At 45.4% G+C, this 15336-nt stretch overlaps 1 pseudogene; it reads left to right on the top strand.

Annotated features, from left to right (window-relative positions):
* The first annotated feature begins 8115 nt into the window (after positions 1 to 8115).
* Positions 8116 to 14985, top strand: LOC116753953 (annotated as a pseudogene).
* Positions 14986 to 15336: the final 351 nt, after the last annotated feature.

The following is a 15336-nucleotide window of genomic DNA, read 5'->3' as shown; positions in this document are numbered from 1 at the left end:
ATATGGGGAGAGGCAGAGAGAGAATGATTTATCATGAGGAACTGGCTTTCATAATTATGGAGGCTGAGAAGTCCTGCAATCTGCCATCTGCAAGCTGGAGACCCAGGAAAGCTGGTGGTATAATTCAGTCTGAGTCAGAGGCCTGAGAACCAGGGAAACTGATGGCGTAAGTCCCAGTCCAAGGGCAGAAGACCAATCTGGCTTCTGAATGAATTTGCCCCGTGGGAGACAGGAGAGACTAGAGGACAGGACGAGGGAGAAGCTGGGGTACCTATTTACCTCTTCCCCTTGCCTTCCCACCATCTGGCAGCTGCTGTGTTCTCTCTAACTAAAGCCACAGCTCTGGCTAGACAACCCGTTTTCCACGTCAGCTTCCACCTGACATGGCACCACCACTGGCTCCCCTTGCCCCTTTAAGTCTGGGGTGATAATGGCATTATGCTGTCGCCAGTCCCTGGGTGCTCCTAACCTGTCCACGTCGCTCTTCAGTTAGACCCTCGAAGACTGCCTCTGGCTCCTGTGGTACCCTGCCCGACACAGGAGGCAATGGTTTTATCCAAACAAGGCCGATGAGGACTGACACAAAGCAAAGGCCACAGAAGTATGGAAGAACACAGAAATTCAAGAACTCTGACAGGAAGAGTCAGTAGAACTCAGTGCCCAATTAGATATCATGAAGTGGATTACTTATCAACGTCTGTGTAACAAATTATCACCAATGTAGTGGCTTGAAAACAACACACACTTATTATCTTGCATTTTCTATCAGTCAGGAATCCAGGTGTGGCCTAGTTGGGGCCTCTGCTTCAAGGCATCTCATTAGGCTGCAGTCAGCTTGTCGGTCAGGGCTGGGATCTCACCTAAAGGCTCGACTGAAGAAGGATCCACTTCCAAGCTCGTGTGGTTAGCGACAGAATTCAGTTGGGTTGAGGGCCTCAGTTCCTTGCTGGCTATTGGTTAGAGGCTGCCCTCGGCTCCTTGCCATGTGGGCCTCCCCAACGTAACAGCTGGCTTTATTAAAGTCAGTGAGAGAAAGACTTCTAGCAGGACAGAAGCCACAGCCTTATGTACACTAATCACAGCAGGGACACCCCATCACCTTTGCCACATTCTGTCTGTTAGGAGCAAATCACAGCTCCTGCCCACACTCAGAGAGGGGATTACACCAGAGTGGGAACAGCAGGAGGTGGGATCACTGGGGGCCATTATACAATCTGCCTGCCATAGGAGGAAGGGGAGGTGTCTCCTGGGATTTTTACTTATAAATGATGCCATTCGTCAAGAGAGGGACTTGAAGAACAAGAGGATCAGGTCTGAGGTGCAAATTGGGTAGTGAATCTTAGGGTCAATGGGAATCAGAAATGGAGGTCATCTCCAGAGGATAGAATTTAGTTCAGCCCAACTGTGCAAAGAGAAGAAGGTTTGGGTTTGGGAGACAAAGGACAAGGTCAGGCCTTGAGGACTCTGAAGGAAGTTTTTCTTGTCCTGTTCATTTTTCAGAAAAATCAGCGATAAAATAGAACTGTGGCCAAATTCTTTGTAGCAAGGATGTTGGGGAAGAAAGCCCACTTGTATTTTCAAGAGCAGGAATTGCATTTTCTAAAGGATGCGTTTCCACATTTACTGAAAGGGATCAAGAACCAGACCAATTGTCTCAAGTTCTGAATTTATTTCTTGAATAAAAGACTGAGGCTTCTTCTGAGAGAAAAATGATACTTAGATGGCCCTATGAAGTGCCTGTAAGTGAGTGCTTCGGATCCAGAGAGAAGGGAGCTAAAGGGCTGATCTGGGTGTGGGGCAATGCAAGAAACATGGGGGTCAGAAACCTGGAAACCACTGTCCCAGCACTGCTTCTTAGCTCTGGGACACTCGGCCTGTCCCTCAGCCACCCCGAGCCTCAGTCTCGGGGCCTTTTCTACGGGGACATCATCTGTCCTGCTTACCCTCCTGAGCTGTCCTGGGAACCAATGAGAGCACTCCTCCCATGGAAATTCAGAAGGTACCTACTATGTGCAAGGCCCTGCAGTGGCCACAGAGGGAAATAACACTCAGGCCCAATCCTTGGTGAGTTTACAGGCCTGCTGATGTGTGTGAAACGGCTTTATCAACTAGAGAGTGGCCAAGAAATGTGACAAGTTAGACACAGAGCACTTGTCTGTAGTGCTGGTACCATTCCCTAGTACAAATCAGGAGGAAGTGGAACATTCACTGAAGTGCCCACGAGAGTTCTCTTCACTATTATGACAGAGTCCAAAGTTTTCTGACATGACCATACTTATTATCCGTATTTACCCATTCTTTCAACAGACATGTCCTGATTTAATTTTTTAAATCAATCTTACTTAGCCTCATGGGTCTTTACCACCTACCATCTAGGTGTCCTTGAATAATACCCATAATCTCTTTGCATTTCAGTTGCTTCATCTGACAACTGGAAAGAATAGAAATAACAACATAATAATCCACCCCAAATGAGAGGACCAGAAGAGTGAATTGATGTAAAATGCCTCTTTCAACTCCATAATAATAATACAAACGTGAGCTAATTTTCCTATCTGCTCTGTCTACTTCAGCTCAGTCTGTGATCCTGGAGGTAAATCTGTCACAATGCAGCTGCAGTTGACATTGGCGGAGAACTTAACAACCGTTAAGAGTGATCCTCTCCCCCAAATTCTGTGGCCTTCTGCTTCTTCTGGCCCTTGTTAATGGAAATGGAGACTGAAGCATGGATGCTGGAGGAAAAGTGAAGTGACAAGTGACAAGCCCTGGTATCTTAGTCGAGATGCTGTGCCTGTGACCACAGGTACCATCCAAGGAGCCCATGGGCCACACCAGCTTTCTGTTTCTGCACTGACCCTAAAGATCATCAAGGGTCACAAAAGCCTCATGACTTGAGGTAAAACCTTGGTTCTGAGTTTCAAAAAACTTCCAATGGGTTCTAAAGCAACCCGCTGGACTGATCAGAATGGTATGAAACCCTTACAAACACAGTATGGGCATGCAATCGTTTACCTTCAGTTTTGTTGGACGACATTTTTTTAAATGGGAGGGGGGAAATGCATACCCACTATTTACCTAAAACCCACCTCTGTCAGCAGTTGCCTTTTTCCAGTGGTCATGGTCTTGCCCCAACCTAGCCAGCCACATTCTTGCCTGGTTCCCTTCAGACCAGGAGTGTTGAGACTGCTGTTCCCCAAATCCACTCTCCTCTTCTTCCTTTTGATAATAGATCCCCAGTTATCAAGTTTTAGCAGAGCCCACGGCCATGGAGGTAGAAGTAACAGTTCCCAAGCACCCTTGCAGCCAAGCGTGGCCATGTGACCACATTTCCAAAGGAACTGGAGTGCAATTTCCCTAAAAGAAATGAACTCACTGTGGACTTCCTCTCCCGCCTCCTTCTCTCTGACCAGGATGCGGATAGAGTGGTGTTGCTCTAGCTTTGATCGTGTGGACAAAAACACCACGCTAGGGACTTGCAGAGCAACAAGAGAGAAGGAACCTAGGTCTCTGGATGCCCTCCTAGCCCAGAGCCTCTGACCTAGACCTACCACTTGTTTCTAGATTATTATGTAATATAGACACAAGCTCCTATCCTATTGAAGCTACAGCATTTGCAGGTATTTTTGTTGTAGCAGCTGAGCCAATACCCTGACTAACTTACCTATGCATGTGTGAAAAGACTGACCAAGATGTAGTGTGATTCCATCAGCAACAACAACAACAAAATGTTAACTGATCAGCTCTTACAGATGTTAGACCTGTGACCAGGATGTGGAACATCCAGTGGCATAATAAATGATGAACTCAGAGATCATGTGCTGCATTTTCAAGTCCTCACAGCTTGCAGGCAATATTGGACCACTAAGTACATGGAAAGGATCTTTCATGGTGGGGGATGTGGAGGAGGGCTGAGGAAGGAGGAGAGGGCTGAACATTAAATAAGCACGTACTACGTACCAAAGACCGTACTCCATCTGCTAACGGAGGGAGGTAGACGTTACCCCTCATTCCTACGCACCTCCCAGCCCACTGTTGATGAGGAAACAGGCCCAGAAAGGCTTGATTTTCCCAATGCCAGAGCCAGAACTTGAACCCCAGTCTACTAGCAACAAAGCTGCTTCTCAAGAACAAAGAATCAGTAAGAACAAAAGTAGATTGTCACGTCATGACAACCGTGACCCTTAAAATTATGAGCACTTCACACTCCTCTTAAAGCTCTGCTAAGATCAAGGGAAATGCAATTCTGAGCAAGTAAAAGGACCCTGTGTTTTCTTCCTGTAAAATGTTGGAGGACGCTCTCTCCTCATTTCTGTGTGTTTCTGCTCCAGGATAGGGAACGGAGTTAGGGCATGGTGCTCCTGGGATGCCCTAATACCATTCTAGCTGATGGTACGTCTCCTCCTAATTCCTAGGACTCCCCATTCCAGCCTGGGCAGAGCCTGGTTCTCCAGTGGGACAGGGATGACTGGGAGGGACCAAAATCAGGAACCAGACTCACTCACTGAGGCAAGGACCAGGAAGCCAAACCCCCCACAGGTTTGGGGGTTCTAGATAAAGTCCTAACTGCACCCACGCTGGTATTCAAGCAGAGAGAGACAGACAACAAACACCTCCATATGTGTATTGAAAACATTCAGGCAAGTAAGGGGATTGGGGGGACAGGAGGTGTTGCCTTACATCAGGAGGTCAGGGAAGGCCTCTCGGAGGTGCAGGGCATTTGAGACTCATCTGAGTGAAATAGGAATTGATTCACGCAAGGTGGGGAAGGAGTGACCGAGGATGAGGGATCCAAGTCCAAGGGTACCCGAGGTAAAGGTGTGCCATTTGAGAATTATGAGGAAGCCCAGCGTAGCACAGGGGTTGCAAGATGAGTCTCTGCATTCCTTGCTCCTGTCTGTCCTCACGGTGCCCATAGTCCCTGTGGGGACTGAACTGGCTGCACTTCCAGTGCAAACTGGAATTCGGGCTCCATTCCCCAACCTGGGAGAGACCAGGTCCCTGGACTGGCCATCAGGACTGGGTATGAGGCCGTGAAACCAAAACCAGATCTGAGTGCAGGACAGGGACTGGGTCTCAGGAACCAGGCAGCAGCAAGTTGGCAGAACTGGGACATGAGATGGACAAACAGGCAGTGTCTGGATGTCAAATCTCAAGGAAGGGAGAGGAAGACCTCCCGTCCACACCTCCCTCAGCCCCACACAGACTGCCACTTACTCCTTTGTCTTCAGCTCTTCCCTCCCTCTTGTTTACTCCATTCTAGGCACACCTGCCACCTTGCCCGGCATACTCCTGCCTCCAATTCTTTGACCTTGCTATTCCATCCTTCTGGAATCCCTCCTCCAATACCCTCGGGACTCATTCCCTCATTGACTTCAAGCCTTGAATAAATGTCACTTTCTCAGTGAGGCCCACCCTGACCACCGTCTTGCAAATTGCAAACCCAAGGTCTGGGGAGAAGCCCCTCGGCCAAGGAAGAGGAAATGCCAGCCAAGGCACTTCCGGGCCAGCCAAGGACAGAAACCAAACGTCACAGCACTTCAGGTACGAGTCATGCTGCTGTGGGTTCCAGATGTCACTCCATCCTGGCACCTAAGATTCCATTCTCGGTGCCTCAAAAGATTCAGGGGACCAAAATTAAAACTCTGGCACTCATAGATACACCACTAATACTTGGGTCTGGATGCATGAATTTTTGAAAGAAAAAGAGTGTTTTGTAGGGGAATATAGGCAATACGTTTACAAGGTTCAAAATTCAAAATATATAACATGGTATCCAGTGAAAATCTCTCCTGCCATTCAACTACCTGCTCCCTCCACTGAAAGCCACAGATGTGATCAGTGTCTGGTGTATCTTTCCAGAGATATTTTATAGATATCCTACCAAGTATGTTTATATTCCCCATCTTTTACCTAAATGGTAGCCCACTGTACATATGCTCTATGATATTTTTCACTTAAATGTCTTAAAGATATTCTCATTTTAGCTTCCTCACTTCTATTTACGGCTGCTTAGTAATCTCTTTGGGTGTACTCTCATGTTTTATTTAAGCAGTCCCCTTTTGATGAACGTGGGACTATTCCTAATACTTTCTTGTTGAAAACAGTACAGCAGAGAATACCCTTGTGCACAGGTCACTTCACCACAGGTAAATTCCAGCAGGCGGGATTGCAGTACTAAAGGTATGCACATTCTCAGGTCCCGCCTAGAGGAGACCCTCTGTTGGTGCATGTGTGTGGTTTCATCTTAGCCCTCCCAGGCAGAGAAGCTAAGACTGCTAACGTATGACTGCTTCGGCACAAAATCCACCACTGCAGTGCTCAGGGCCTGGCACGTAGTTGGAGCTCAGAAAATGTTTGTTAGGTGAGTGTATGGGAAGATTGAGTGGATGAGTAGATGGGAGGATGGAGACATGGATATACAGACAAACCAATGATGAATTCCAGACAGATCTAGTACAGCCCCCTTCCAGAAGTTCTCTCTCAAAACTCCAGTCTACACTTACTCCTCTCCCTTTTGCTGCCAGGGCCACAGAGTTTAAGATTTAGTTGTTCCCTGCTTCATATATGTTCCTTTTGTGTCCTCAAATGAAGGGTAAGTTCCTAACGGGCTGAGAACACAGAGGATGGCAGTAAAGAGCTTGGTGGGGGGAATCCCAGCTCCACATTTGCCAGCCTAGAACTCTGGGCAAGTTACTAAATTGACCTGATACTAGTTGCCTTGTATGTCAAACGGAGAGATGATCACACTTGTACTTTACCAACCTACCCCGTAGATGGTGTTGACAGAATTGAATATGCTAATGCTAGTAATGAACTTAGAACACGCCTGGCCAATAGCAAGCCTTTAGTAATGAACTCAGAGCATGCCTGGCCAATCACAATCTTCCTTGTGTTGTGCTTCTACCGTATCTCCTCTGTTGCCTAGAATAATGGTGGGCGCACGAGAGGCATTCCACTAATATTTTACCACTGATTCCATACACTTTAATTAACAATCAGTTTTAGTTAGAAGTTACCATTCTTCTGGCACGCATATTGCTTTGATTCCTGCTGAGCATGCCAGACCTTATCTGCCTAGCTCAGGTCGAGGTAAGCTTTGAGCAAGTATACATTAACTCATTCCATGAGTATTTAATTTTACATGCTACAAGCCCGGATTACAGCAATGAACAGGACAGCAAAATCTTTGCCCTCATAAAGGCTTCGTTCTAGCCTACGGGGTAAGTAAAATAGGCAGCCTAACATGACTCTGTTCTGGAAGATGCAGAGGCAAAGTTATGTAAATTGTCTGTCAACGCCTCCCAAACTTACCCGGCTATTTGTTCATCTATTTTAGCCATGAAGCTTTACCTAAATGCTCTGAATTTCCTCTTCCTTGAATATCTCTTTAATGAGATCCCCTCTCCTGCTCACCTCCTTGATCCTGCTTCTCAAATAGAGTTGCTAATGACGTGTGCATGTACCAGACTTGCACAAACGTTGAGCAGCAAAACTGCTCTGTGTCTGTTAATTTCATCCTCTGCTCGGGCCGGGATCCTTGAGTTAGAGCAGATGCTGCTTGCCAGGGGCTTTCGCGCCCATCGATCAGCGTTGTTGATGAAGGAGGAAAGGAAAGTTTCCTCCATGACTGCCGTTTGAATATAATTTATTGTACACTCTGAAAGAAAAGTGGAAAGAAGAAAAGGTACTGATAGGCATTAGCACAAATCAACGGTGATGGATGGCACTCAGATTTCGGTTTCAGAGGAACATGCTTGAAAGTCAAAAAATCGTTGCAGGGGGGCTTCCCTGGTGGCGCAGTGGTTGAGAGTCCGCCTGCCGATGCAGGGGACGCGGGTTCGTGCCCCGGTCCGGGAAGATCCCACATGCCGTGGAGCGGCTGGGCCCATGAGCCATGGCCGCTGGGCCTGCGCATCCGGAGCCTGTGCTCCGCAACGGGAGAGGCCACAAAAAAAAAAAAAAATAACGGAAAAGAATATGAAAGATTATGTATATGTATAACTGAATCACTTTGCTATCCAGCATAAATTAACACAACATTGTAAATCAACTATACTTGAATAAAACAAATTTTTTAAATAATTTAAAAAATAATTGTGGAATGCCTCCCCTGCCATGACCAACACGGAGGCTTTGTACCGAGTCCTCTTCTTAGTGTTCGAATAACCCAGTCCGAGGCTGATGAAGCCACCCTGGGTGCACGTTGCCATTGACCATGATGGTGTGTGCTCTGGTGGTGGTGTCTTACTTCCTCAACGCTGGAGGAACAATTTATGACGTTACCGTCGAACCTCAAGTGTTGGCTCTGTGACTGATGAGCACGGGCAGCAGAGGCCCACAGCTTTCTTGGCCTAGGGAGTAAATGGACGATATAGTATGAAGGACTCACATCCAGCTTTCTGTCTACAGTGGGAGGTTTGGGTTTCATAATCCTCGACTGATCCAAGGCACCAAACACTCCAAAACTAAATAGACTTCTTTTTTTAATACTTTTTTTAAAATATAAATTTATTTACTTATTTATGATTTTTGGCTGCGTTGAGTCTTCGTTGCTGCACGTGGGCTGTCTCTAATTGCGGTGAGCGGGGGCTACTCGTCTTTGCGGTGCATGGGCTTCACATTGCCGTGGCTCCTCTCGTTGCGGAGCACGGGGTCTAGGCGCAGGGGTCAGTAGTTGTGGCTCACGGGCTCTAGAGCACAGGCTCAGTAGTTGTGGCGCACTGGCTCAGTTGCTCTGCAGCATGTGGGATCTTCCCGGCCCAGGGCTCGAACCCGTGTCCCCTGCATTGGCAGGTGGGTTCTTAACCACTGCACCACCAGGGAAGCCCCAGACTCCTTCTTGTATTCACTGGATTCATCTGTGTTCTGTTGAGTTTTCTCATGGCTAGAGTATTCATGAGAATGAAACTGCCGGGCAATCTGATGGGTGAGAGTGCCTTTTGAGAATAAATCAATGGAGACTGGATTTGCTCCTGTTAATGAAGTTTTAAAGGCTATACCAATGCTCTGATTTGAAATATGGAAAAGGATGAATGAAAAGCAACAGAAAAGAAGCATCTAGTGAAAACACAGTAAGCATATTAAAAGCTTGGACTAGAATGTCTTCTTGGTATCAAGGAGACAGGCTTACAACAGAATCTTTTCTGCTGGTCTATATTGATGTGCCGGTGATGTTACCTGGCATTTTCTTCTTCGTTTTTCGTTTCTTAAAGAAAATGTACTCTGTTGGGAGCCAAGAAGTTTTCGCCATTAGAAGATGGCCGACATCCTGCTTCTCTTCCTGCTTAATGAGATAAAAGCCCGCGCCTAAAAACAAAAGCCCGCGCCTAAAACGAAAGCCCGCGCACGCAGCACCAATGATAATTTGCCAAATACTTCCCTTATTCTGGATCCCGCCCCCCTTTCTCTGTACTGTATAAATACAGCTACTGCAGCAATAAAAGTTTGAGGCTTGATCAGGATTTTGTCTTGCCTCCATTCTTTCGCGTCTCCTGCCCCTTCTTCTCTTTTCAACCCCTACAGGTTCCTCCTCGGACTCACAAGGATTTGTCCTGCTGGTCGGGACTCCCGGGGACGCCCGGGGCCGAGCACAATTGGCGCCCAACGTGGGGCCCGAGGAACGGATCCTAACGGAGGTAGCACGCTTACGAACGCCTGGCCAGGCACCCACTGAGCCGCCGCGAGAGTGAACTCGAAAGTGCGGCTCGATTAGGTCCCCGGAGGACTAGCCGCCCTTCGGCAGTTGTGACCGGTAGAGAGTAAGGTAAGTGGAGCTTAAAAATGGGACAGGAATTGAGTTCCCACGAACTCTTTCTTCAGGGGATCGAGGATTCCCTCAAGATGCGAAAGATTAAGGCTAGAAAAAAAGATTTGCGTGATTTTTTTTTATATTTTTGTCTGATGTTTGCCCATGGTTCCCACAAGAAGGGACGATAGATAAAAAATGTTGGAATCGTGTAGGAGATTGTTTAAATGATTATTATAAGACTTTTGGGCCTTCTAAAGTACCTGTGACTGCATTTTCATATTGGAATTTAATTAGAGAGATTCTTATGGGTCATTTTTTTGACCCCGATATCCAAAAGGTTGTTGAGACCGGAGAAACAATTCTTAAAGCAGCCCCTATGATTCCAGTGAGGCTCAGGCTGCTTTTCCCCCTGGTCTGTTGGCTCAAATACAAAATGCTGGCCTTAAGGCCTGGCGCCGCCTTCCGCCTAAGGGTTCGGCCACAACTTCCTTGGCGAAAATTCGCCAGGGACCAGAAGAGCCTTATTGTGAGTTTATTAGCCGCCTCACGGACGCCACCGAACGTCTGGTGGGCGACAGTGAAACTGATAACGCCTTTGTTAAACATTTAGCTTATGAAAATGCTAATCCGGCCTGCCAGGCTGCCCTTCGGGCTCATCGTGGTGGTAGCCTTGCTGATTATATTAAATTGTGTTCCGGAATTGGTCCCTCCCATTTTGTTGGTCTTGCAATAGGAGCCGCCCTAAAAGATTTTATTGAAGACACATCCGCCCTAGACAAACAACAAAAAACTTGCTATAATTGCAAACAACCTGGACACTTTGCCCGGGATTGTCCACTATATAGACAAGGACAGTCATCAAAGGCTAACCCACAACAACCCCAACATCAATCCCGAGCTCCTCCCACCACCGTTTGTCCTCGCTGTAAAAGAGGCAAACATTGGTCTTCGGAATGTTATTCAAAAACGGACATAAATGGCCAACTACTCCCCAAAAAACAGGGAAACTTTTCACGGGGCCAGCCCCTGGCCCCTTCCTTGGAACCGAACCAAGGGGCGATTCGGTTTGTTCCTCAAAAATCTGGACAAGTTCCCCTCACCCAGACGTTGGCTGCCCGAGCGTCTTATTAAAGCTATAAATTCTATGAAATAATGAAAATTATCCAGGGCCCTTTTCCCTGAGATTGTATTTCTTTTCCTTTTCAGAAAAAGATGGAGATCCTCTTGGCATTGAAAAGACGACAAAGACAACAAGGACTATCCGTTGTGACCCTGATCCTGTCATCTTTGCTGATTGTCAGCCAGGCTGAACCCCCTCCACACTTGCCTCAGAATTTAACCTGAAGCAGAACCAAAAGATGATTCTGGCTGCCCCTCCACTGGAGCGGCATGAGACAGAGACATGCCTACCCCCCTCTTTGATGGGAGGGTATGGGTACCGAGTTGAGTGTGACAGCAAAGCATGCACAAGGGAAAACCTTTATACATAAGGTAATCTCTGTTATTCCCTGTGAGTATACCTGAATTATGAAAGAGGTTGGTATCTAAACATTGTTTTTGGCTTCAGTATCTAAGATTATTCTTGGCTCTGCCTCTCCTCCCCAAAAGATACCAAGAGCCAGCAATGGTGGACACACATACATTGTCCACGGGAGGATTCAGGTCACTACTCCCTCACTCGGTTAATGCCCACCTCCTTAAAAGAAATAAAAAGGGAGGAGATGTTGGGAGCCAAGAAGTTTTCGCCATTAGAAGATGGCCGACATCCTGCTTCTCTTCCTGCTTAATGAGATAAAAGCCCGCGCCTAAAAACAAAAGCCCGCGCCTAAAACGAAAGCCCGCGCACGCAGCACCAATGATAATTTGCCAAATACTTCCCTTATTCTGGATCCCGCCCCCCTTTCTCTGTACTGTATAAATACAGCTACTGCAGCAATAAAAGTTTGAGGCTTGATCAGGATTTTGTCTTGCCTCCATTCTTTCGCGTCTCCTGCCCCTTCTTCTCTTTTCAACCCCTACAGGTTCCTCCTCGGACTCACAAGGATTTGTCCTGCTGGTCGGGACTCCCGGGGACGCCCGGGGCCGAGCACAGTACTCCATTTCTACAGCTATCATATTGAATAAAGTAATTATTTTTTACAAACCCCTTAACATTTTTTGGGAGATGACATTTCTGACTTTCAGAAATTAATGTAAAATCAGGAAAGAAGATCCCATCAGGTGAGAGCCCTGGACAGCTGATAGCTTTACCTGTGGTGCTTTGCCTTTAAACAAAGTGTGCAATGGTACATTATTCCAGATACGTATGTAAGACTGTTTCCTGTACAATAAGATGTGTGAAACGAGCAGAAATATTTTTTCTAATTAAAAATAAAAATGATAGTAATCGTATGTGCCGTTTTTACCGTGGAACGTGTACAATGAATGTTTAAAAGATGGAGGAAGACAGATTTAGTTCTTTCTCCCTCTTCCTCAAATAGATTAAATCGACCCCCTTATCAGAGCATATTAATAAGAAATCAGGAACTCAATGCCATACAGAGGACAAGACTGGCTGTTTGCTGAGGGGTTACTGCTGTCTGGGAACTCACTTGACCTGTGAGATACCTGAGCCCATCAGTGACGTAACTCCATAGAAGGAGTCTGTCACACGCACACTGTACTGGGAAATACTGCATCTGAATGAAGGTACATCTATACCCTAAATCATTTAAAATTAGAATGAAAATAAATAACAACAGCAGCCGCAGCACCTCCCCTACAAAAGGATGAATTGCTTAAATTTCAGGTGGTTGAGTTAGTTGTGAATTGGGCACTTCTATTCTCAGGGTCCTTGCCTGATTCTGAGGTTAATTAGATGGTACCTGTAGTTACAGAGACCATTTCTCCTTTAACAATACCACTCCAACTTTCATTTATCTTTTTCAGTTTCCTGCTCACTTGAAAATCTGTTGAGAAGAGATTATAGGCTTGATGGATTCATTAAAAAAGGGAAAAAATAACAGGAGTCCTCCTTCACATTCAGCCCATTGAAGAAAGAAGCATGAAAGCCCTAAGGTAGATTGTCTGAGCTCAAGCATTCAATGGGGATTCAAAGTACTTCTCAGTCAATCTATAGTCTCTACCAATCCTTGGCCTTTCGTGGAAGATGGGTAATGGCAATGGAAGCCAAGCATGTGTCCTCTCTATAGCCTCCCACTCCAATATTAACTTACTGTGACAACAGAAACTCGAGGGGAAACATTATCCAATAGAATTTGCCAAGTGTCAAAATGTGATAGAACTTTGTATCACTTATGTATTACCAAACTAAGTCTGTACAATAAATCACCCTACAACTTAGTGGCTTAAAAGAGCAACCATGTATGAGTTCTCAGCTGAGCAGATCTGCTCACCTGGGCCTGCTCAGCTCATCTTGACCAGGCTCACCCATGCATCTGTGGTCAGCTGGTGGTTGGCTGGGGGCTGAGCCTCTGCTGGGCTGACTTGGCCCTAATCCACATGGTCTCTCATCCTCCGGCAGGCTGGTGCAGGCTATTGTGGATGTGCACACAATCTCTGAGGACAAGCTCTGAGCCCTAAGCTCGGAATTGACACACCATTACTTCTGCTGCATCCCGCTGGCCAAAGTATAACAGGAGCACAGCCCAGATTCCAGGGATGGTGAACAGATTGTATTTCTTAACGGGAGTAGTTGCAAAGTCACATTGCAAAGGGTGAGGATACAAGGAGGGGTAAAACGTTGGGGTCACATTTGCAATCAACCTACCACAAACTGGAAACATGGTGGTGTGTGAAATAAGCGACAGCAATTGCGAAAAACGTTATGTTGTTGAAATGGTTTTGAGACAGCGTAAATCATAGGATTTTCATCAAAATAGGAGCTAAAAATGCTCAAAATTTTAATCAAGGATCATCTGAGAAGACCTCTACCACAACCACATCAGATCTCGCTCCTGACCCCCCATCCAGAGGGTTTTCCTCCCCACAAGGTCTCCTGATCTCAGTATTTTTCTAACACAATCAAGTTTTGACATAACTTGGGCAATTATTCTGTACCTGAGAAACACTCTTTTAGATACAACTCCACAAATTCATATTCAAAATTGTATACATACAATTTACCTTGCAATTTATATTGCAACCATGGATGGCTGTATATGTGAAAGAACAAAGATGGACCGAGAATACGAAATGGTTACATTCAGATGATGAGATGGTTGTGTTTTTCTCATTTTTCAAAATGGTCTTTAAAGCTGGGGTTACACTAACAATAGAAAAGGAGGAGACGTAAATAAGTTGAAAGCAAAGATTAACGAGCGTTTATCTTTAATAGTCTACACATTGTACAACAGCAAAAACTCTGTATTGTCTTTTCATCTTATAATCCTTGAGGCTGACAATGAAATATTCAAATGCCAGGAGACACAAAAGCAGTTCAGAATTATACTTGAGGAAGAGTTATGTGACTCCACTATCATTACTTAATTCATGCAAAGTGCCTTAAATAAGTCGTTTTATCTTCATCTTGTAATTTTTTTATTTAGTAGAGCTCTATGAAGGTATCTAATGATGACAAACCAGCAGGACCCATGTGCTGAAGCATATCTAACAATGCAATTACAGTAATTTGAAAAGAAATAACAAAAGAATAATCATGGTTATATATTCTCTGGGTGGTTTTGAATACAAATGCAAAAATGTGGGTAAATGTCACAATTAATGTATCTGAAGCCAAAAAAAGAAAAACGTGTCTCAGTAGGAAACAGTTTAGCTTAGAGCGTCAAATAATCAAGTTAACCTAATGTAACAGCAAAGGAAACGTGTTTCATATTTTGTTTTCCAGAGTTTAGCATAAAGCTTTTAATCAGAAGCTTAACAAAAGAATGCAGCACTGTCTGAATCAGAAAAGTAGTTTTTGCTCTTAAAACTATTTTGTAGCTTGTGAGAGGTGAATTGATGATTCCGTCCTATTCTTAGATCCCGCCCCTGCCTCATACTTCCCTATCAAGACCAGAAATAACCACAGCAAGAACATTTTATATCCATGCCTTGCTGATGCTTTTTCAAAGTATTTTTGCTTACATTTTCTCATTTAATACTCTTCCAACCCAGTGGATTAAATAGCACAGACATCAACATCCCCCATTTTACTAATGAAGAACCCAAGACACAAGTAACTCCTTCAAGGACATGTAATGGGTAAATGGCAGGACTGGTTAGGATCACCTTTATGAGCAGCAGGAAAGGAGGGCACTGGGAGATGACACCTACTACTAAGAAAAGATATATAATATTACACACTTGTTAGAAATCAAAACTACAAAAGCAAAAAGAAGATCATTTAAAATGCCCGTAATTCCCACTTAATGGAGAGAAACATGTGTAGCACCTTGGAGTAACTCCTTCGGGATACAGCAACGTTTGCTTCCTATTTCACCAAGCAAGTTGAAGCAATAAGAAGAGAACCTCTTCATTCTCCCCCGCCATCTCCCAGCCCCACACGTGTGCCCACATGCTTTGCCTTCCCTGGTACAGAGGATGAACTGTCTGGTCCTAACGCCACTGTCTCCATTCTACACTCTATC

The sequence above is a fragment of the Phocoena sinus genome, chromosome 5 (assembly GCF_008692025.1).
Source record: "Phocoena sinus isolate mPhoSin1 chromosome 5, mPhoSin1.pri, whole genome shotgun sequence".
Classification (NCBI taxonomy): Eukaryota; Metazoa; Chordata; class Mammalia; order Artiodactyla; family Phocoenidae; genus Phocoena; species Phocoena sinus.
The sequence above is the reverse complement of the archived record's forward strand: the minus strand, read 5'-3'. Positions and strand labels throughout refer to the sequence as shown.